This window comes from Geotrypetes seraphini, chromosome 4 (genome assembly GCF_902459505.1).
Source record: "Geotrypetes seraphini chromosome 4, aGeoSer1.1, whole genome shotgun sequence".
In the NCBI taxonomy this organism is placed as follows: Eukaryota; Metazoa; Chordata; class Amphibia; order Gymnophiona; family Dermophiidae; genus Geotrypetes; species Geotrypetes seraphini.
Genome location: NC_047087.1, coordinates 209,314,049 through 209,338,053, shown reverse-complemented (window position 1 = coordinate 209,338,053; position 24,005 = coordinate 209,314,049). Strand labels below are relative to the sequence as shown.

The 24,005-nt window shown below is 47.7% G+C and overlaps 1 protein-coding gene across 2 annotated transcripts in view; it reads right to left on the bottom strand.

Moving 5' to 3' along the window:
• Positions 1 to 24,005, bottom strand: part of BMPR1A (bone morphogenetic protein receptor type 1A) — a 242,224-nt gene that overhangs the window by 147,020 nt on the left and 71,199 nt on the right. The window contains exon 2 of one of the 2 annotated variants that reach the window (XM_033941864.1): positions 4,652 to 4,782. The exons of the other annotated variant lie outside the window; for it this stretch is intronic. The gene's annotated coding sequence lies outside the window, so the exon portion shown is untranslated. The remainder of the gene's footprint in view (positions 1 to 4,651; positions 4,783 to 24,005) is intronic. 2 annotated transcript variants of the gene reach the window in all.

Sequence of the window (24,005 nt, the reverse complement as noted above, 5' to 3'; positions counted from 1 at the left end):
GATCAAGAAGACCACTTTCCAAGTGAAAAATTTAAGATGAGTTGCCAGTGGTTCAAATGGTGGCTTCATCAGACTGGTGAGGACTATACTGAGATCCCAGATAATTTGTTGAATGGATGGGAGAGCAAGGTTTGAAACTGAATGTCGATAAGACAGAAGTGATGATTATTGGGAAAGTAGATCAAGATAGGTGGCCAAAGGAATTAAAGGTAATGGATGATGTCCTTCCAGTGAGAGAATCAATAACAATCTTATGGGTTAGACTGGATTCAGGTCTTACAATGAATTGTCAAGTGGCAAAGACTGGACAGATATGTTTTGCACAAATACATTTATTGTATCGAGTGAAACTGATGTTGGCACCCTTTGACTTCTGCACTGTAGTGCAGGCAATGGTCTTATCGAGGCTTGACTACTGTAATGCCCTGTACCTTGCAGTGATTAAGACAAGGTACAGGGCATTGCAAGTGGTACAAAATGCTGCAGCCAGATTGATTACAGGAGCATCAAAATATGCTCACATTAAATGCCACAGACAGCCAGTGCAGTTGTCGAAGACAAGGTATAGAGAACAGTATAAGATTGTGATGATCTGTCATCAATTTTTGTATGGAACAATTTTAGAGTATTTCAAGAGTAAGATGACCATTTATCCGCCCAAAAGATCGTTGCACTCTGAAAATACTGCTCTGTTAAAGGCCAATGTTAATCCGAAATATGTATAAACTAGTGCAATGACTTTTTGCTGTGCTAGGGTAAAATTAAGGAATTCGCTGGTAGGGCAGTTAAGGAAATGTGCCGACAGATGAACTTTTAGAAAACTCCTCAAAACACAATTGTTCGTTAATGCTTTTTTATAGGGTCTGACTTGTCCTGATTGAAGATTAACTGTGAATTTAAATTCTGATGTTTTGTTTATGTTTATTTAAGACTTGATATACCACTGCTGCATTTTACTGACCTAAGCAGTTTACAATGTATCAAACTAAAATGAAATTACCGTATTTTCGCGGATATAACGCGCACCTGTGTAAAACGCGCACAGGGGTATAGCGCGCAGAAATCACGATGATATGTACCAAAACTTTTCTATACCGCGCTCAGGCATATAACGCGCATGATGCCCGACGCTCCTTTCGCCCGCCCTGACTTTCCGTGCGCTGTCCCGACTCTCCGTTCACCCCCCTGACTTCCGTGCACTGCCCTGACTTTCCGTGCGCTGTCCCGACTCTCCGTTCACCCCCCCTGACTTTCCGTGCACTGTCCCCCCTTGAAGTCCTGTCCCCCTTGAAGGTCTGTCCCCATTCTGAAAGCCTGATGCCCCCCCCCCCGACGTCCGATACATCCCCCCCCCCGGCAGGACCACTCGCACCCTCACCCCGAAGGACCGCCGACTCCCCAACAATATCGGGCCAGGAGGGAGCCCAAACCCTCCTGGCCACGGCGACCCCCTAACCCCACCCCGCACTACATTACGGGCAGGAGGGATCCCAGGCCCTCCTGCCCTCGACGCAAACCCCCTCCCCCCAACGACCGCCCCCCCCCAAGAACCTCCGCCCGTCCCCCAGCCGACCCGCGACCCCCCTGGCCGACCCCCACGACCCCCCCCACCCCCCTTCCCCGTACCTTTGGAAGTTGGCCGGACAGACGGGAGCCAAACCCGCCTGTCCGGCAGGCAGCCAACGAAGAAATGAGGCCGGATTGGCCCATCCGTCCTAAAGCTCCGCCTACTGGTGGGGCCTAAGGCGCGTGGGCCAATCAGAATAGGCCCTGGAGCCTTAGGTCCCACCTGGGGGCGCGGCCTGAGGCACATGGGCCAAACCCGACCATGTGTCTCAGGCCGCGCCCCCAGGTGGGACCTAAGGCTCCAGGGCCTATTCTGATTGGCCCACGCGCCTTAGGCCCCACCAGTAGGCGGAGCTTTAGGACGGATGGGCCAATCCGGCCTCATTTCTTCGTTGGCTGCCTGCCGGACAGGCGGGTTTGGCTCCCGTCTGTCCGGCCAACTTCCAAAGGTACGGGGAAGGGGGGTGGGGGGGTCGTGGGGGTCGGCCAGGGGGGTCGCGGGTCGGCTGGGGGGGCGGTCGGAGGTTCTTGGGGGCGGGCGGTCGTTGGAGGGAGGGGGGTTTGCGTCGAGGGCAGGAGGGCCTGGGATCCCTCCTGCCCGTAATGTAGTGCGGGGTGGGGTTAGGGGGTCGTCGTGGCCAGGAGGGTTTGGGCTCCCTTCTGGCCCAACTACACAAAGGTACGGGGAAGGCGGGTGGGGGTGTCGTGGGGGTCGGCCAGGGGGGTCGCGGGTCGGCTGGGGGACGGGCGGAGGTTCTTGGGGGGGGGCGGTCGTTGGGGGGAGGGGGTTTGCGTCGAGGGCAGGAGGGCCTGGGATCCCTCCTGCCCGTAATGTAGTGCGGGGTGGGGGTAGGGGGTCGCCGTGGCCAGGAGGGTTTGGGCTCCCTCCTGGCCCGATATTGTCGGGAAGTCGGCGGTCCTTCGGGGTGGGGGTGCGAGTGGTCCTGCCGGGGGGGAGGGGGGGGGATGTATCGGACGTCGGGGAGTCGGCCGGGCAAGAGGGCTTGGGCTCCCTCTTGCTCCGATCGTGGATGCGGGTGCGGGTGGGAGCGCGTGCGAGCGGTCGTTCGGGGTGGGGGTGCGAGCGGTCCTGCTGGGGGGGTGAATCGGGCGTCGGGCGGGGTGGGAACTATGTTTAAAAACTTTTCTATACCGCGCTCAGGCATATAACGCGCGAGGGGTATGCGCGGTACGTAAAATCACGTATAACGCGCGCGTTATATCCGCGAAAATACGGTAGGTACTTGAGAAAAACTACCCTCTCTGTCCCAAAGGCTCACAATCTAGCTAAAGTACCTGATTAAAATAAAAATATGTAATACATTTCTAAGATCAAAAATCAAAGAAATAGAAAATAGAAATAATGAAAGAAGATAAAATTTAAAAAAAAAAAAAAAAAAACCAAAACTTTAAGAGATGGCAAAGTCTGAGGCGGCTGATAGCAAGTTCAGTCTGCAGGTCAAACGGCTGCCACCAAAAAAGCAGGACCAAGAACCACGCCAATGAAGACCACCATGACACCAATCAGACAAGGCCAGGCACCGCCGATAGCAGACCCCTGAAGTGAAATTCAGTTTCCCTTCGATGTGTCCAACAACGCAGCTGCAGGAGTGCAAGTCTGCCAAGGAGAGGGGGAGAGAGGATAGGCCACTCTTTTCTCTCTCTTTTGTACTGTTTTCAAATATTATGTACATGGATATATTGTAAACCGCCTAGGAATTAGACGGTATAGAAGATTTAAAAATAAATAATTAATAAACAAAAACTGGAGGTGGCTTTAGTGGAGGTTTTGAGTTGAAGAGCCCTTTCATAAACTGGGAAACAAGCAGATGAGTGGTCAGAGGTTTATTGTTGGTAAGCACTAATAGCACTAAGGTGAACTCTAACCAAAGTGGTTTTAAGTCCAGAGTTGGATAAATGGAGAAGGTAGTCCAACACTGAAGGAATAGAAGCTGGATGCGTCAAGCTTTAAAAGAGTGTTTTTGTAAAGTAGAACAGTGGATACAAGTGTCTACTCGATGCTCCAGCTCCAGACACTGAATACACCAGCTGTGTGGGTCAGTGATGGAGATGGGCTGCTAGCAACGAGTGCACTTTTTGAACCCACTAGAAGGACCCGACATGAGAGGAAAAATCTCAGTGGCAAGGCCAAAAAATACAATAGTTACATCCTGAGATGGAAAACTAGTGAGAGAAAAAACCCGGAGAAAAAGGCTCGAAGGCCCAACTGAGGAAAAAAGAATGATGATATTAGAAAAAAAATTTTAAAGAAAAAGAACAGAAGTAAAGATACTTTAAAGACAATAAAAGAAAAGAAAAATGAGCCAAAAGTCAAAAATACAGTTGACTAGGAAGACAACTTGATTGGACAGAGTCCCAAAAAACTTCTTCGCTCCATGGAAAACAAAGAATTGAGGAACCGCGAGCCAATGTTGGGCAGGAAGGGACTTCCTCGTGTACAGTACGGGCACTCGAAGCTTCTTAGAAAGTTAAAGTGACAATACACTTTTAGCACTGTCCATACTGGGCTCCGTGGATAATGTCACCCACATGTGAGAATATGCTGCCTACTTGTCCTAGGATAAAAATAACTTAGCTAGCTAAAGAGCTAAGAAAATATAGTAGAGCATTACTCCTATCCACAGTGAGAAATTTCACTTTAAAAAGTATAACAAGTATAACAAAATAATCTGAACTCACTTTTTGGCATCAGATTAAGCCTATATTTTCTACAAATACTAGTATGGAAAGGATCAGGTTTCATAAACCAAACCTGGAAATAAATTTGCTGTTTCAGGCATGAAACTGCACATAAATTCCCTCCCATATCCAAATGAAATAAGACAGAGGCAGTTACAAAGCTGTTTCAGAAAAGCATAGCTCAACAGTCTGTAATTCTTCTAAAAATAGCATGAACACTAACACCCAGAATGGGTTTTATTTCCTCTGTCTCCTAAGCTGTATGTATAGTGTCTGGCACTGATCTACTCTCAGTGACTAATTTTTCCAGAAATGCATTCTTGATGGAGAGAGGGCCTACAAATGAAGCAATGTTTTTCTGTATATATTCCAGAGCTGCACTTACCCTGGTCAGAAATCTTTACTAGGGTGACCAAGTGAAACTGCACCCTGAAATGTTTTCCAAGCCGTTCTCATCCACATTTCCACTTCCATTAATTCCAACCCAATATTAACCTGATGCATATTTTCAAAAATCTGCAAGAAAAACAAATATCAATAATTTTTTTTTCCTAGTTTCTCTAGGAGACTTTCTTATGAACAAAAAAGGCACAATTTACATAAAGCTTTCCTCATAAATACCGCTCTTGATCAAAGCCCTTAAACCAAGTACAAAGTTAGCTTACAGAAAATGGCACAAAGTATAGTAATATTTATTACCAGCTGAAAAATTTCATCATAAATGTCTGACAAAAAGACAGTGAAATATTCCTATCTCAATGTTATCAAGGTAAGAAAGATACAAAGCAAACATAACGTCTGCACCGATAATGGAACAGATTCTATAAAACTTAAGCGCTCATTACAGAATCATTCTTATCATCATCTAAGCATGCTTAGGTGGAACTCAGCATCCTAATATTTAGGTGGCCCCCAATTTATGCCAAGGTTTTCTTCGCTTACAGTTAGACACCAATATCAGAGCCAAAAGGCACCTAATTCGTAAAGAGGCGCCTAACTCAAAAACACGCTCATGATTTGCCCCTTGACTCTTAGTGTAGATGCCTACTTTTTATAAAATCAAATATTTTGAGCTAGGCACCTTTCAATTAACATAACATAACATAAAAGCCTTCTTCTATAATGCATAACAGAAAAGATCCATGTGGTTTACAAAATAAGGAGACATTCAAAATGGATACAGTCAATTACCTAAAAATTTGGTTAACAAATAGATTTTGTAAGTGTTTCCTGAAAGATTGATATGACCCAGCATTAGAGAGCAGGGAATTTAAATCTTTATCTCAAGAAGCTGCTTGATAGGCTAAAAGACGTTGGTGGTATTTCATATATTTACATCCTTTGACAGAAGGGAAACCTACAGAAAGGTGATATAAAAAGGCCATGACCTTTTACAATATATAATATAGTGAAATAAAACTATAAATTTATTGAAAAACTGACTTATCTGTCGTGCAATTAATCATCCATCACTATACTGGTCTGCCCCACATTTCCAAGAAGTAGGCGAGTTTTAGTGTGTGACAAGTGCACAAATTAGAACACGCTCTCTCTGCAAACTAGATTCACAAATAAAGCCAAATGAATGGCAGGCCTAAATTTAGGACAGCAACTTTAAAAGGGAGAGTGTGGCGCAGTGGTTAAAGCTACAGCCTCAGCACCCTGAGGTTGTGGGTTCAAACCCACGCTGCTCCTTGTGGCCCTGGGCAAGTCACTTAATCCCTCCTTTGCCCCAGGTACATTAGCTAGATTGTGAGCCTGCCGGGATAGAGAGGGAAAAAATGCTTGAGTACCTGAATAAATTAATGTAAACCGTTCTGAGCTCCCCTGGGAGAATGGTATAGAAAAAATTGCATAAATAAATAAATAAAATTAGGTGAATTTTCAACTGAAAACATATTTGGTTGGTTAGAATTGTTTTGGCTTCCAGACTCTCTTCTTTTTTTTTTTTTACCCCTATCAGGTCAGCTCTGTTGCATTCTAAAGGTCTCAGTTGTATTGCATCCTGAGAGAGGCAGCATCAGAAGTTACTATCAGCTGTATTGCATCATGAGGTGAGCAACAGTATTTTCAGTCTCCAGCAGGTGGTGACAGTATACTTTGCAGGCTCTGGGCTGAACAGGCCACACAGGCTCCTAAACCAGGTAGACACTGGTTAACTAGAGCTCCGCTTCCTCTCTGTATGCAAAGAGAAATGGAAGAGAAGAAAATTGAGAGAATGTTTGGCAGAATTAGATCCTTTCCCTCTAACTCCCCCCTTCTCCCATGAAGGGATTTTGGGGTTGAGGTGTCATTAAGGAATGCACTCATGGTCCAAAGATTACAAGATGTCGACTTTTATACCATTTCTCTTGCCAGCACTGCTCTGCACTACTGCTATGGCACGAAGACTATCCCAAGACACTAGTGTTGCATTACTCTCATATCCTTCTTTGGGGCAGAAATGGCAGGGTACTCAATTTCCGGGGCACAGACTTCGCAAGCATGGGAGATTTCGTTCATCAGATGCTGCAGGATCAAGAAGCAACAGATAATGTGGAAGCAATGTGGTCAACCATGAAATTGACCCTACACAAGGCAACTAACCGCTACATAAAATCGGTAAATAAACAACAAAGGAACAAAAAAACCCAATGGTTCACTGATGAGGTTTCGCACCTCGTCAAGGAAAAAAAAAGAGCATTTCTTTCATACAAACGTACGGGGAAAGGGGAAGCTAACATTGAATACAAGACTAGGTCTGCAGCAGTCAAAACAGCAGTCAGAGAGGCCAAACTTGCAGTGGAAGAAACTCTAGCAAAGAACATTAAGAAAGGGGACAAATCCTTCTTCAGGTATATTAGTGACAGGAAAAAAAACACAAACGGGATAGTACGCCTTAGAACATTGGACGGGAACTACGTGGAAACTGATTCCGATAAAGCCAAACAACTGAACCAATACTTCTGCTCGGTCTTTACCCACGAGGCACCAGGGCACGGACCACATCTAGAAGCAATGTCAAGCACGGAAGACCCATTTCAGAATTTTGAGTTCACACCAGCTGACGTCTACAGCGAACTGTCAAAACTCAAGGTGTGCAAAGCCATGGGTCCAGACGAATTGCACCCGAGAGTGCTCAGAGAGCTGTGCAATGTCCTAGCGGAACCATTAGCCACGCTCTTCAATCTTTCCCTAAATACAGGGAGAGTCCCCCTGGACTGGAAAAATGCTAACGTCGTTCCTCTGCACAAAAAGGGTTGCAGAGCAGAGGCTGTGAACTACAGACCAGTGAGTCTCACATCTATAGTGTGTAAAATCATGGAAACACTAATTAAACGTAAATTAGACACGATCTTGGATGAAGGGAATCTAAGGGATCCTAATCAGCATGGATTCACTGAGGGTAGGTCATGCCAATCCAATCTCATCAGCTTCTTTGATTGGGTAACAGGAAAGCTAGACTCGGGAGAGTCTCTGGACATACTTGGATTTTAGCAAGGCTTTTGACAGCGTCTAACACCGCAGGCTTCTAAACAAGATGAAATTGATGGGGTTGGGCGAAACAATAACTGCATGGGTCAATGATTGGCTTAGTGATAGTCGTCAGAGGGTGGTGGTCAACGGCACCCTCTCTGAAACATCGGAAGTGACCAGCGGGGTGCCGCAAGGCTCAGTCCTGGGTCCACTCCTTTTTAACATATTCATAAGGGACTTGACACGAGGGCTGCAGGGTAAGGTAACATTATTCGCCGATGACGCCAAACTATGCAACATAGTAAGTGAAGGATGTTTGCAGGATAATATGACACAGGACCTTCTTGCGTTGGAAAACTGGTCCTCAACATGGCAGCTGGGTTTCAATGCTAAGAAATGTAAGGTCATGCACCTCGGTAGCGGAAATCCATGCAGAACTTACACCTTAAATGGAGAAACATTGGCAATGACCTCAGCAGAACGAGATTTGGGAGTAATCATCAGTGCAGACATGAAGGCTGCCAAACAGGTAGAAAAGGCCTCATCCAAGGCAAGACAAATGATGGGATGTATCAATAGAAGTTTCGTCAGCCGGAAACCAGAAGTCATAATGCCATTGTACAGGACCATGGTGAGACCTCATTTGGAGTACTGTGTGCAATTCTGGAGGCCACATTACCGTAAAGACGTGCTTAGAGTCGAGTCGGTTCAGCGGATGGCCACTAGGATGATCTCGGGGCTCAAGGGTCTCTCGTACGAAGAGAGACTGAACAGATTGCAGCTCTACACTCTAGAGGAACGCAGGGAGCGGGGAGACATGATTGAGACATTTAAATACATCACAGGACGTGTCGAGGTAGAAGATGACATCCTTTTTCTCAAAGGACCCTCGGCCACAAGAGGGCATCCACTTAAACTTAGAGAGGGGAAATTTAGTAGTGACACCAGGAAGTATTTCTTCACGGAAAGAGTGGTGGATCACTGGAACAAGCTTCCGGTGCAGGTGGTCGAGGCCACCAGCGTGCTTGACTTCAAGAATAAATGGGACATCTAAACATAGAAACATAGAAATAGACGGCAGATAAGGGCCCAAGGCCCATCTAGTCTGCCCACCCTAATGTCCCTCCCCTACCTTTGCCCTGTGAATAGATCCCATGTGCCGATCCCATTTGGCCTTAAAATCAGGCACGCTGAAGAGGAAGTGACGTCATCGCCACGGATGGGAGCCTGAACTGAGAGCTCCTGTTCGGGCCGGCGCAATAACTATCGTTTCGGTGTGAAAACGGCGCAAATTTTTTGTCCCCGGGGGCTGGTGAGGTGTGCGAAGTCGCAGTGATCACTATGGCGACGCGAAAAAAGTTGCCTAGCGACAAACCCGGCCAGCGCACGATGGAACAAGCGCTGAGCCGGGCTGCACGTGGCAGCATGGGCCCTGAGATTTGCAGCGGGGAGGCGGCAAAAATGAGCGGGGCCCTGGCGGCTGTGGCTGACATGGTGGCGGACCCGGTACCAGAGAGTTCATCGATGGACCCGCTTACTAAAGCGGATATGCAGCGCTGGATCGCAGAGGTAAAATCAGAGATCTCTGCGGTGGCGGTGCAGGTTCGGGAAGCGGTGCAGGAGTTGCGCACTGACCTGGTGGAGGTGGGCACGAGGGTCGAGGTGGTGGAGATGCGCATGGATAGCTGTGAGGACAGTGTAACTGGAATGCAGAGATCCCTGGAGACGGTGTCTGCGGATTACCAACTTCTTCTGGATAAGGTCGAGGACCTGGAGAACCGCACCCGGCGTAACAATTTGAGGGTGCGGGACCTGCCAGACCTGCCTGAGTTTAAGGATGTTCGTGCTACTACAACCAAACTAATCAGGTGGCTCCTGCAAGACGACACATTAGAGCCGGGAATGGAGCGGGCTCATCGCGCGCTGGGACTTCGGACACTGGATCAACCAAAGGATATAGTGTTGTGTCTTCAGAGCTTTGTCCTTAAAGAGCGGATCTTCCGCAGAGCCCGGGAGATGGGCACGGTCACCTGGGAGGGTCACCGGCTGGAGTTCTATCAGGATTTAGCTGCTGGCACGCTACAGAAACGGCGGGCATTCCGGGAAGTGACAAAGGCTTTGCAGCGCTGCAATTTGCGCTATCGTTGGACTTACCCTTTTGGAGTTGTTATTACCATCAATGGAGTCCACACCAGAGTTACCGCAGTTCGAGAGGCTCGTGGGCTGCTACAACAAGCGGGTATTGAGATCCCTGAGGAGGCTGTTCCGGCGGAAGGTGTGGTGCCTGGCCAGGGTGGGTGTCCTGCCTCCTCCCGCTGGCAGCAAGTGGGGAATGGATCCCGGAGCGGGAGGGGTGGCCGAGGGGGTGGACCCCCTCTTAGGGCTACCGCTTCCGCTTCATCCTCAAGTGCTCCCCCCTGAGAGCTGACTGAATGTACTTGTCTTTTTCCTGTTTTCACTGCCAGTTTCATGTCTCGGCGAGGGGTCTTTGGACTCCCCTCTGGGGGAATGGACTGTTGAGTCTTACCCCTTGGGAGAGTGTTGTGTGGGGGTTATACACTATCTGGTTTGGGATGAGGGGGGAGGGGGTAGTTGAAGGTTTTAGGCTTGTGTTATATGGGGGGTAGTATAGTGGGGGAGAGGGGAGAGTGTAAAAGGTGACATGGGAGCTTGAGGGATTGGTGAGTTGGATGTGGGGGATTCTTGTATACACCGTTTTTGATAGTTGATGTTTGAGTGTGGGATGGGTGTAAGGGGCCATGGAGATGGTTCACTTCTTTGTATGTTGGTGGGAGATCTGAGGACTCTCACTGTGGGGGAGGGGGGGTGGAGGGGAGGGATGGGGGGGTGAGGGGGGTAGGGGGGACATATCTGTTGGGGTTGGGATTGCATTGTCATTATTTTATTGGGAATATGGGGGCGTTTAAACTGGTTTCTTAGAATATTAGGGGTCTCAATTCTCCCAACAAGAGAAGGGCCTTCTATAGGGAATTGCTCCGTTTGAGGGCGGATGTTTGCTTTGTCCAGGAAACAAATTTACTGCAGTCCCATGAATCCTTGGCTAGAGATCACAGGTTCCCGCAGGCCTTCTGGGCTTCCCGGGTGGGCACTTCTAAGAGAGGTGGGGTGGGAATTCTTATTCGTAAAGGGATCCGTTGTGAGGTACGTAGGGTGGTGAGGGATCCTCAGGGCAGATACATTATGTTGGAGGCTCTGATTGAGGGGGTTTTATACTCCCTGGTAAATATCTATGCCCCTAATGAGGGTCAGGGGACCTTCTTTCGTGAGTTGGTCCCTCGGATTCTCAAGTTCAAGGGGGGAGCCCTGGTTTTTGGTGGGGATTTCAATCTTACAGTGACCCCTCATTTGGATAACTCAGGGAGGGCGGATCATTATGGGAGAAGGGATCGTAAACTGTTGCGGGAGGCATTGGCCAATCTGAATGTGGTGGACTGCTGGAGGTGGCTGCATCCTTCGGTTAAGGACTATACTTACTTTTCGGGAATACACTCCTCATATTCTAGAATTGATTATGTTTTTGTGGAGCGGGGACTACTCCGGAGGGTGGAGTCCGCGGGGATTGAGTCACTTACGTGGTCGGACCATGCCCCGGTGTGGTTGCGATTTCAGGGGGTGGGTGGAGGCTCGGGACGGAAATTTTGGCGTTTTAATGATAATCTTTTAGATGACCCAGAGGTGGGAACACAGATCGAAGGGTGGATACAGGACTATCTTGATGTAAATGTGGAGTGTGGAGCTTCATTGGAAGCGGTTTGGGAGGGGCTAAAGGCTACCCTTAGGGGCAGATTAATATCCCTGGCGTCGGCCCGACAGCGTAAGCGGCGGGAGGATGCAGCGGGCCTGTTGACTGTGATTGGTAGGTTGGAGAGTTTGCATAAGCGTTCTCCTTGGAATATGGAATTGCGGGAGCGCTTGTTTCAGGCCCGTAGGGATCTCCAGGCTTTGGACTTGGACAGATTACACCACAACTTACAGCTCCTCCAGCAGAGATATTTTGAGTTTTCTAATAAAGCTAGTCGACTGGTGGTGCATCGTCTTAGGGTGCGACAGACGCGCAACCAGATCCTTTCACTCCGGGCGGCCTCTGGGGAGGTGTTACAGACTGAGGATGCTATACGTGCCCGTTTGTGGAATATTATTCCCAACTTTATACCCCGGAAGATCCAGGGCCCTCGCGGGACCGGGATGCTTATTTAACTTCAGCAGCATTGCCCCAGATTACACAGGCGGATGGGGTGGGGTTAGATCGCCCTCTTACATTGCTTGAGGCTCGTAGTGCGCTGCGCTCTATGAAGCTTGGTAAATCACCTGGGTTGGACGGTTTCACCGTTCGGTACTACAAACGTTTTCAAGATCTGCTTCTGCCTCCCTTATTGCGCTTTCTTAACTCTTTGCAAGGGAATAGTACCCTCCCTTACTTCATGCGCTTGGCGGGAGTGACGGTGTTAGCTAAGGAGGGGAAGGATCCCCTCCAATGTGCTTCCTACAGGACGATATCCTTGCTGGGGGTTGATACTAAGATTTTCACGCGCATTCTGGCGGACCGATTGATGAGTTGGATCCCTCGGCTGATCCATCCTGATCAGTCGGGCTTTGTGGTAGGCAGACAGGTGGGTGATAATACCCGTAGGGTCTATAATTTATATGATCGGGCTAGGGGGGGGGGGGGCGAGACACGGTGTTTTTATCTATCGATGCTGAGAAGGCATTCGATAGGGTAGCTTGGCCTTTTTTATTTCAGGTCCTAGAGTCGGTGGGGCTGGGTCCACGAATGCGGGACTGGATTCGGGTCCTATATAGTGGACCTTTGAGTTGCATCAAGGTGAATGGTGGTTATTCGGAGACTTTCTCTCTGGCAAGGGGCACTCGTCAGGGGTGCCCGCTTTCCCCGCTCCTTTTTGCTTTGACGGTAGAACCCCTGGCGCAGCGAGTGCGGATGAATCAGGATATTAAGGGGGTTACGGTGCCGGGAGGGGATTTTAATTTGGCCTTGTTTGCGGATGATATTCTGTTCACGGTGGAAGACCCTGCGACCTCCTTGCCAGCTATATTGCAGGAGTTGGAGATTTATGGTAGGGTGTCAGGCTTTCGGGTCAATGTTGGTAAATCAGAGCTCCTCAATATTAACTTGCCTGCTGACCGGGTGTCCCATCTCCGAGACCGATACCCGTTTCGGTGGGTTCAGCGTTCTTTGCGATATCTCGGAGTTTATTTTGGACCGCCGGGAGTGGATTTGTATGACCTTAATTTTCCCCCGCTCTTTCGTCATATTCTCCAAGATTTGCTTAATTGGAAAGATCTGTATTTCTCTTGGTTGGGCCGGGTGGCCATCGTGAAGATGATGATTCTGCCTCGTTTATTGTTCCTATTTCAAGTTTTGCCTCTTTGGGTGGGTAGAAAAACGCTAGAGGGGGTTCAAAGGCATATCTTTAATTTTATTTGGGCTGGTCGGCGGCCTAGGGTGAGTAGAAAGATCTTATGTATGGGGAGAGGGGATGGGGGGCTGGGGGTTCCAGATGTGGTGAAATATTATCAGGCTGCTCAGCTGCGCGCCCTTTTAGAATGGCAGACGCCGACGCCGAAACTGTGGGTGGAAATTGAGCAAAATTTAAGTGATGGGGTACCTCTGTTACATAGGCCGTGGGTGCCTGGTAGAGCGCGACTGGTAGGGGGGGTATCTTCAGTGGTGACTTCCTTGAGGGTATGGAATCAGACCCGAGCTTGTTTATTGGGGAGTAAGCGATATTCATGGTATACTCCGTTGAGATATAACCCTGACTTTCCACCGGGAGGAGATGGGGGAGTGTTTGCTGACTGGGAGTCACGGGGTTTGGTGTGTGTGGGACAGTTGTGGGATCCGGTCCAGGGCGGTGTTAGACCCTTTACAGAACTCAGGGGTAAGTTTGGGTTTGGGATAAGGGATCTGTTCCCCTACCTACAGGTTTTACATTATATTAGGACCTCGGGTCTTCTGGGAGACCTGAGGGGTGGTAAGATGCCCTTTGAGCTGCTATTGGGTCCAGTGCTTCGGAGGGGAGCTCTCTCTGCGATATATCGGTGCCTTAATTGTAGGGGAGCTCCCCTTCCCTACATGAGGGCCTGGGAAGAGGATTGTGGTTCGGCTATTTCCTGGGATACTTGGGGTGACATATGGTCGGAGATCTCCTCGGCGGGGATTGCTGCTTTGCTGATTGAGAATAGTTACAAGGTCCTCTTTCGGTGGTACTATACCCCTCAGGTAGTGGCTCGTTGGCGGGGAGGTGCAAGTGTTCTGTGTTGGAGAGGTTGTGGGGAAGTGGGTACCTATTTTCATATGTGGCGGCAGTGTGGGCAGGTGTGTGGATTCTGAACTGAGGTCTTTGATCGGGTGTCCCGGATCTTAGATGTCCAGATACCGGCCGATTGGCGACATGCCTTGTTGTTTTGGCATCAATTGGATCTGGCTGGGGGGGACTCTTTGTTTTGTAAGTTGGCATTCACTGCTGCTCGATTGGCCATTGCCTCTTTGTGGAACCAGGCGCTCTCTCCCACGTGGGCCCTGGTGGAGCAACGTTTGCTTAATTGGCAGAACTTTTATCGCTTAACGGCCTTGCGGCATGGTAAACTACATGGCTATGCTCATGTATGGCGCAATTTTCGGGCTTCTGTGGGGATCTGTGGTAGGGGTGCTCAGGGGCTTTGAGTTGGCTTTGGGGTTGGAATGGATGGGCGATGTTTGGGGGGATCCCATAAGCATATTCCTTTTTACTTTTGGGTATCTGTTTAGAATTGACTATCTCTCAACCTTATTGAGAGCTGTAGGTATGGTGTTTTGTCCCTGGGGGGTGGGAGGGGGGGTATTGGCTGGGTTTTGGTGGGCATTTTAGATTGTTCTTATTAGTTTGTAGGACTTGCACATGTCTATGCTGTTGATTTTAATTCTGTGTGCTATTTTGGAGTGTGGTATTCAGCTCTATGTATTTTTGTTCTTGCATTTCATGTGCAATTATTTTGTACTGTTTGGAGTGTTTATCAATAAAAGCTTTTCAATTAAAAAAAAAAAAAAAATCAGGCACGCTGCTGGCCTCAATCACCTGTAGTGGAAGACTATTCCAGCGATCAACCACTCTTTCAGTGAAAAAGAATTTCCTGGTGTCACCTCGTAGTTTCCCTCCCCTGATTTTCAACGGATGCCCTCTTGTTGTCGTGGGACCCTTGAAAAAGAAGATATCTTCCTCCGCCTCGATTCGGCCCGTAAGATACTTGAACGTTTCGATCACGTCTCCCCTCTCTCTGCGCTCCTCGAGTGAGTATAGCTGTAATTTGTCAAGCCGTTTTTCGTACGGAAGATCCTTGAGTCCCGAGACCATCCGGGTGGCCATTCTTTGCACCGACTCCAGTCTCAGCACATCCTTGCGATAATGCGGCCTCCAGAATTGCACACAGTATTCCAGGTGGGGCCTCACCAGGGATCTATACAATGGCATAATGACTTCCGCTTTACGACTGACGAAACCCCTTCGTATGCAGCCCATGATTTGTCTTGCCTTGGACGAAGCCTGCTCCATTTGATTGGCAGACTTCATGTCCTCACTGACGATTACCCCCAAGTCTCGTTCTGATACCGTTTTTGCTAGGATCTCGCCATTAAGGGTATAAGACTTGCATGGATTCTGGTTGCCCAGGTGCATAACTTTGCATTTTTTGGCATTGAAGTTGAGTTGCCATGTCCTAGACCATCGCTCCAGTAGGAGTAGGTCGTGCATCATGTTGTTGGGCATTGAATCTTCGTCTGTTGTGCATTTGCCCACTACATTAGTCAGTTTGGCGTCATCGGCGAATAATGTTATTTTACCTCGAAGCCCTTCTGCCAAGTCTCTTATAAAGATGTTGAATAGGATTGGGCCCAAGACTGAGCCCTGTGGTACTCCACTAATCACCTCCGTCATTTCGGAGGGGGTGCCGTTCACCACCACCCTTTGGAGCCTGCCTCCAAGCCAGCTCCCAACCCATTTCGTCAATGTGTCACCTAATCCTATAGAACTCATCTTGCTCAGTAAGCTGCGGTGTGGTACGCTATCGAATGCTTTGCTAAAGTCCAGGTACACGATGTCCAGGGACTCCCCAATATCCAGCTTCCCTGTCACCCAGTCAAAGAAGCTGATCAGGTTGGATTGGCAGGATCTCCCCTTAGTAAATCCATGTTGTCGGGGATCCCGTAGATTCTCCTCATCCAGGATCTTATCTAATTGGTGTTTGATTAGAGTTTCCATTAGTTTGCTCACTATCGATGTTAGACTCACTGGTCTGTAGTTTGCTGTCTCCATCTTTGAGCCTTTCTTGTGGAGTGGAATGACGTTAGCCGTCCTCCAGTCCAACGGGACGCTACGTGGGATCCCTACGAAGGTCGAGTTAAGGAACTGGGTCATTAGCATTCAGACTTATTGGGGTGGGTCAGTTGAGTGGGCAGACTTGATGGGCTATAGCCCTTTTCTGCCATCATCTTTCTATGTTTCTAACTTTGATTATTATTAATGTATTGTTTCTTTGTGCCTAAACTAAAGCACACAAATGGCAGGTGCTGTTTTTTTGCCACAGCATTGCTTTCTATGTCTGACTTGCAGTGTTCCAAAAAGATGTTGCAAAGCCGAATGGATAAACCAAAATGCAAGTAGAGCTAGGCATGCTCAGCTAACCACCAGAACTCCCCATATTAGTCAGGTCAAACACAGCAGAAAGACCTCAAGAAACATTTAATTTCGCTCTTGCTTACAAAAGCATATCAAAAAGGAGGCTTAGGCAACAAGACCCCACCAAATCTAACAAAGCAATGCTCTTCCTCTTCAGTCATTTTAGAACTATACTTCCTGACCTATACCCTTTACCCTCTCTCATTTCAGGAAATACTACAGGTGTACATCATAATCACTTTTCTACTGTGGTTGACTCCCAGAGTCAAAGTATCAATTCCAGACTGTGGTTCAACCTTGAAGTCCACATTCCTAGCATATTTTCAAATTAAGGCCCTGATGAAAAAAAAGTTTCTTTGCAAGTAAGACTGGTTTTAACCCAGCCTTACTTTCAAGGAAACTCTCCTGCTGATGCACAAAAAAGTTCTCTGTAGCAGCCACTGAGAATCCTAAACTAATACATTACAAGGAACTCATTAGTATACTAATGAGCACTCCAGGGAAATGTGTTATTTCCCATACAAACTTTACCAATGGGGTATAAGCTGTTGTAGTCTTACTTTCCTGTCAGTCCCTGAACACTGATTTGCTCAGGTACTGACAGGAAAGTAAGGCTATGACAGCCTACCCTGCCAGTTAAGACCCCCACAACCATTACACACAAAAATATCTCCCTCCCACCAATCCCCTTACTCCTCCCCCTCCCCCCCCGATGCCAAACCCCAAGCCCCTGTACTTTTTTTCCCCAAGATAGGCAGAAAGGATGCCCACTTTCTACTGCCTCAGCAGCCGCTGCCTGGAACCTTCCCCAACACTCCCGCCCATACCTTCTAATGAAGACTGGCAGGAGGGATGCCCACTCCCTCCTGCCGGTAGACCCGCCTCTTCAAAATGGCAGGTCTTCCCCTTTTTGGTGCATCCTCACATACTGAAATTGGGGTTGGAGGGGAGGGGCAATGAGAAGGGAGCCAGTAAACACCAGGGATTTTTAGTTTTTGTTGATGAAAGGGAGGATCATGTTGGGGGAAAGGGTCCAGGCAGGTGGGAAGGGAAATCTGATAATGCAGACTGTGGGAGCTCTCTACACAGCATCGGAACTGGTAGTAGGTTTCCTGTGTTGTGGTTTATGGATTATTAGTTTTGATATACCACCTTTCACTGGAAAAAATTGCAAAGCAGTTTACAAAAAATAATATAAAAATGATTCAGAAAAAAATACAAAAATTGACATGAAAGGGAGAGTAAGAGAGGTAAAAGCTAGAGGAGCAGGGTTAAAGAGGGAGAAGAAAGGAAGGAGCAGCCAATGGGGCCAAAAAGACAAACTACCAGATAGATATTGTCAATGATCTCCAGTTCTTGCATTGAAGGAATGAGACATGGGCAATTCACAAGGTCAAGAATTACACACCATAGAAAAGAGGTGGGTCTTAAGCCTGCCTTAAACTTGGGAAAGGAAAGCTCCATTTACTAGTGTTTTGGGAAAGCATTTCTAAGGAAGGGAACAAAAAAAAAAAAAGGCAAACAGATCAATTTGAAGGGAAAGTCAGTGCCATGCCCCCCAGAAAACATCTGCACACAAGCTCTTCATTGCTGAGGGGTTAAGTAATAGGGTCTTTATCATACATTTTAATATGCTGTGTGGTGATGTCTTCCACAGGAGTTAACTTTAGTGCAGAAATCCTTTTTATATAAAGTAGTCATTAACTAGCATGGAAACTGCTTGTAAACCTTATGCTTGTTAACCATATGCTGATGCAGACACCTATAACCCATGGTAGGTGTCTGCATCAGCCCCTATAAGACAGTTCATCAGGGATAGATGGGTAGCAGCATAAGGAAAAAGATCCATGTAGGGAATACATGCAAATCATGCCTCATATTATCATAGTATGAGAGCGTGTGAATGAGTGTCCCTCACAGAACAAAGAAGCAGCAATATGAAAGGAGCAATTCCTAATTACTATGTTTCAGTATATCAATTCTTTTATGCTGCAGAAGCTGGACCTGTCTCCCACAGAAATGAACTGGGCTTTTTTTGGTGAGTGAAAGAGATCTTGCTTCTCTGTAACCCACTTCATTTTTGAATTGTGTCTTTTTTTTTTTTTTTTTTTCATTTTTCAATAACATATCAAGTATCCACTTGTACAGAAAGGTAAAGTCAAGCCAAAAATAAATATAATACAATATGATACTAAACAGATAATCTGCTATCTTAATAAGAAATATTAAAGCTTAACTTTAACTCAAGTCCTCTAAATAAGGAAAGCAAGATGTAGAATCAGCGAGTATAATATACATTACAAAATAAAATGAAGACTAAAGGTTGTATAGGCTGAGAAGGTAATCAACAATCAATGAGTACTCAAATTCCCTCTCCTTTTTTCAGAGAAGCCATTGACAAGAAGGTTATAAGTTGGCTAGGATCTTTTAACCTGTTCTTCTGCAATATTAAATTTGATCCCATTCCATTAAACATTAGATTTATTTTGATCCTACAAGAAATTCTCGATCCCCAACAACTACTGGGTTGGAAATAAAAAGGTAACTTGGGTAGAAATCCTACCATAAAACTTATTTTTTCTCATATTAGAGTAAATAATACACAGAGTGATGTGTAGTTTCTCACAAATACTTTTTCCCATACCCTCTGGACCCAAAAATGTGTTTGTAATTTACTACTTTCCATTATATTTCAACTTCAAGAGCAATTTTAATTAACAAGTAAAGAAAGTATGCAGCGCAAGGCTCGGAAATCTTTTTAATCCTTCCAAATTTGTGTGCACACTTATCTGTATTGCCTCTGCAAATATCCCTAACATGAAGGGGGGAGGGTCAGTTTGAGTGGAGCAATTCCCAAGCATTCTGTTTTATTGAAAATAACAAAATGAAACCATATGGTAATACATCTGTTAGATGTCTCCATCAACAAATTACAGGGAACAACATATACAGTTTAACCAAAAAAGTGCCACTATCCCAATGCAACAGGTACTGCCACGCTTCACAATCTCCAGTTAACAATAAATATAACTAGTAAATTATACCGTTCAATCACTAACCCACAAATTCTGTATATGGAGCAGAAGTACCATCTATATAAAAAATCTGAACCATCGTTCCTTAAGCTGGGGGGAAAAAACAGTAACTCACGGTGGAATAATGCTAAGTATAACTAATGCATTATAGTGAGTGGAACAATTGTAATGACTACCGTATTTTCGCGGATATAACGCGCACCTGTGTAAAACGCGCACAGGGGTATAGCGCGCAGAAATCACGATGATATGTACCAAAACTTTTCTATACCGCGCTCAGGCATATAACGCGCATGATGCCCGACGCTCCTTTCGCCCGCCCTGACTTTCCGTGCGCTGTCCCGACTCTCCGTTCACCCCCCTGACTTCCGTGCACTGCCCTGACTTTCCGTGCGCTGTCCCGACTCTCCGTTCACCCCCCCCTGACTTTCCGTGCCCTGTCCCCCCTTGAAGTCCTGTCCCCCTTGAAGGTCTGTCCCCATTCTGAAAGCCTGATGCCCCCCCCCCCCCCGACGTCCGATACATCCCCCCCCCCGGCAGGACCACTCGCACCCTCACCCCGAAGGACCGCCGACTCCCCAACAATATCGGGCCAGGAGGGAGCCCAAACCCTCCTGGCCACGGCGACCCCCTAACCCCACCCCGCACTACATTACGGGCAGGAGGGATCCCAGGCCCTCCTGCCCTCGACGCAAACCCCCTCCCCCCAACGACCGCCCCCCCCCAAGACCCTCCGCCCGTCCCCCAGCCGACCCGCGACCCCCCTGGCCGACCCCCACGACCCCCCTCCACCCCCCTTCCCCGTACCTTTGGAAGTTGGCCGGACAGACGGGAGCCAAACCCGCCTGTCCGGCAGGCAGCCAACGAAGAAATGAGGCCGGATTGGCCCATCCGTCCTAAAGCTCCGCCTACTGGTGGGGCCTAAGGCGCGTGGGCCAATCAGAATAGGCCCTGGAGCCTTAGGTCCCACCTGGGGGCGCGGCCTGAGGCACATGGGCCAAACCCGACCATGTGTCTCAGGCCGCGCCCCCAGGTGGGACCTAAGGCTCCAGGGCCTATTCTGATTGGCCCACGCGCCTTAGGCCCCACCAGTAGGCGGAGCTTTAGGACGGATGGGCCAATCCGGCCTCATTTCTTCGTTGGCTGCCTGCCGGACAGGCGGGTTTGGCTCCCGTCTGTCCGGCCAACTTCCAAAGGTACGGGGAAGGGGGGTGGGGGGGTCGTGGGGGTCGGCCAGGGGGGTCGCGGGTCGGCTGGGGGGGCGGTCGGAGGTTCTTGGGGGCGGGCGGTCGTTGGAGGGAGGGGGGTTTGCGTCGAGGGCAGGAGGGCCTGGGATCCCTCCTGCCCGTAATGTAGTGCGGGGTGGGGTTAGGGGGTCGTCGTGGCCAGGAGGGTTTGGGCTCCCTTCTGGCCCAACTACACAAAGGTACGGGGAAGGCGGGTGGGGGTCGGCCAGGGGGGTCGCGGGTCGGCGGGGGGACGGGCGGAGGTTCTTGGGGGGGGGCGGTCGTTGGGGGGAGGGGGTTTGCGTCGAGGGCAGGAGGGCCTGGGATCCCTCCTGCCCGTAATGTAGTGCGGGGGGGGGGTAGGGGGTCGCCGTGGCCAGGAGGGTTTGGGCTCCCTCCTGGCCCGATATTGTCGGGAAGTCGGCGGTCCTTCGGGGTGGGGGTGCGAGTGGTCCTGCCGGGGGGGGGGATGTATCGGACGTCGGGGAGTCGGCCGGGCAAGAGGGCTTGGGCTCCCTCTTGCTCCGATCGTGGATGCGGGTGCGGGTGGGAGCGCGTGCGAGCGGTCGTTCGGGGTGGGGGTGCGAGCGGTCCTGCTGGGGGGGTGAATCGGGCGTCGGGCGGGGTGGGAACTATGTTTAAAAACTTTTCTATACCGCGCTCAGGCATATAACGCGCGAGGGGTATGCGCGGTACGTAAAATCACGTATAACGCGCGCGTTATATCCGCGAAAATACGGTAATCACTATTAACCTAACTACGATCTAATGAAAAAGGAGTGATTAATTCATTAGGTTGCTTTTATTTTAAAAAACAATTTATATTTAATAAATAAATTAACATTTAAGTGAGAATAGGGGGCTTAACAGACCAATGATAGCTCATGAAGTGGTTGGACCGACAAGACTAGTTCTAAGTTGAACAACTGTGGGCACTTGAGGTACTGTTCCCCACAATTAGAAAAATTACAGTATCAAAGAAAATTTTAAGAAATATAAAAAGAAAGAATTTACGTCTCATATATACCACAGTGGAAGGGTGATGTGTCATTGGCTGAAAAATGTGTGCCAAAATTTACACATGGTCAAAGATAGGCACATTAATTAGCTAATGAGCCATTAACTTGCAATAATATTATCAATTATTGTAGTTAATTGGCAGTAATTGGAATTTGCTTGCAGATCTTCTTGTGTGCTAGCATGCAACTCAAAAAGGGGTGTGGCCAGGGGCATTCCAAAAAAATGGCATGCATTGTTATAGAATAGCATCATTCCCGTACAGAGAATGACACGGTGATAAAATTCATCACCGTTCCCGTCCCTGCAAGGCTTGAAGGTCAGTGGTTGTGCCCATTCATACTCTGACTCTTCCCTCTCTTCTTAAAGAATAACATGGAGATGGTTTCCCACTGCTATCCATGGGGCTGGAACTGTGATTAATTTTGTCACCATGTCATTCTCTTCCCGTACTCAATTGTCAAGAGTTGGGCGCAGGCATTTGCACCAGGTTTCAGCTGGTGTACATGCCGACTCTAAGTACAATTTTATAAACAGTGCTCAACTCAAAATGCTGTTTATAGAATAGAGCTCTGCACCAATTTTTCAATGCAGTTTATAGAATTTACCCCTAGATCAGGGGTGTCGAACCTTTTGGCTTCCCTGGGCTGCTTTGGCCGAAAAAAATGTTTCTGGGACCGCACAAAAACGCAAACACTGCAGCAAGACAGAGGAGGGAGCAGGCAAGACAGTAAACACCTGGGGGCAGCAGAGGAAAACACTGCATCGCCCTCAACCGGGGCCGCACAAAATACTTCACGGGCCGCATGCCCTAGATGCATGGCAACTATTAAGCTGTAAGATTCAGTCACCAAGTTCCACAATAGAATTTAAAACAAAGAAAATGAAATACTTAGCTGAATTACTGAGAACCAAGTAGGGGTAGACAAAAGGGTGGGAGGGAGGGAGGGGGTGATGTGTTAAAATGTTGCACATGGAATTATTTCCATTCTCTGTGTTATGCATTTTCAGAGCGTTATTCTGCTCACAGTCAAATATTTGTGACTCTGTGTGTAAAATTACCTTCCTATAATTCTATAATAGCACAGAAATTACACTTCACCAAGGGTATTCAGTCAAAATAGACCAACTCAAAGGGTGAAAAGACCTTAGTCACCCCTTCAGTGCCCTAAAGTGCATATAGGTTTTACCACGATCCTCAGCGGCACCACTTGGAGCTCAAAACAATCTCATTGCTCCAAGATTTACGTGTCAATTCGTCATCGGATCAATATTTTATGTAATATTTTTATATACTTTTCTTAACTTTTGTATATTTAACATTATTAAGACTTCAAGTTTTAAGCATATCACTTAGCTTAATCATGTGGTCTCTGGCAGGGGATTATAACACCGACATGTTTCGCTAAGCAAGCTTTATCAAGGATAACCCTTGTTAAAGAACAAAAGTTCAAATTAATATTTAAGAAGATTGTTGTCAAAGTAACCAATCATACTAGTACTCAAACAACATTAAATTTCTCACCTCAGTGTAATATACCGCCAAACTCTGTGACCACTATATCTACAGAGATGGCGGCGGCGTCTTTTTCAGAAATTAAATAGAGCAGAACCCGGGACAACTGTACCCACGTGATTACGTGGCCACAGCGTCACGGGACTGCTTGCCGGATTTAAAGCTACAAACTCAAATTATTTACTAGAGGAGACTGATAACCACCCAGAACAAAGGCTAGATCAACGTACCCCACTCTAATTCGCCATTCAAACCCTTAGGTATTACTGTATCTAAAACATATATCCAGTGCTGTTCCTTATAATTCAGCAACTCTTCACCATTGCCCCCCTCCCAACCCGTAGCAAGGCTCTCTATTACCCGCCATTGAATCTGTTCCATATTATGCTGACTATCCAAGAAATGTTCTACCAAGGGAGCTTGCATGGTCCTAGTTCTAACACGTGACTTATGCTCGTTCATTCTTATGTGTACGGGCCTTGAAGTACGGCCCACATACACAAGACTGCACGGGCACACAATCACATACACTACATTAGCTGATTGGCAATTTGTATTACTAATAGATTTTATTACTTTGCCTGTATGAGGGTCCGTCCATGAGGAACCCTGAATAGTGGTGGCACACTGTTGACAGTGCCCGCACTCCATATGGCTACCCTGTATCTGCTCTCTATAGTTACCCAATTTTTGCTGGATCAATACCTGCCCTATGGTCTTCCCTTTCCTAAAAGAGAACACGGGTATTTCGTTAGCTGCCAAAGAACTGATATCCCTTATAAAAAAGTACTGGCATATA